Source organism: Suricata suricatta, chromosome 5 (genome assembly GCF_006229205.1).
Source record: "Suricata suricatta isolate VVHF042 chromosome 5, meerkat_22Aug2017_6uvM2_HiC, whole genome shotgun sequence".
Lineage (NCBI taxonomy): Eukaryota > Metazoa > Chordata > Mammalia > Carnivora > Herpestidae > Suricata > Suricata suricatta.
Window position 1 is genome coordinate 131,945,977 of NC_043704.1, and position 588 is coordinate 131,946,564.

The following is a 588-nucleotide window of genomic DNA, read 5'->3' on the forward strand; positions in this document are numbered from 1 at the left end:
ATGATTCCAATATTTTATTTTATGTTTTATGTACTGTAGGCTTTCTCCCTCCTTTTCTAAATTGTGATGAATTATAAGACTTTGTATAATTAAACCAGATTTGTATTCAAGGGATAAACCCAACTTGGTCAAGATGCACTATGTTTTAAAAAACTAAAAAGCTGGAATTAATTTTTTAATATTCTGTTCAGAATTTGGCTTCCAGATTCATGAGTGTGATTGATCTGCATTTTCTTCTTTATTGGAACTTTTTATGATTTCAATATGAAAATTACACTAGCTTCATAAAAGGAGTTGGGAACTATTTCCTCTTTTTGTGTTCTCTGTAGAAGTTAAAAAGTTTTGTTCCCTGGAATTTCAACAGAATTCACCTGTAAAACTATCCAAGCCTAGTGGTTTTGGGGAGATTTTAAAACAGAGACAATATTTTAAAAGGTTTATAGGATTATTGATATTTTCTAGCTCATCTTGGGGGCATTTTCTTAAGTTGTATATTTTTAGTGGAATTTGTCTGTTTCACTGAAGTTTTAAATTATTAGCCCTATGTTCTTTATGGTATTCTTATTATCTTTTTTATTGTCTTTGTCT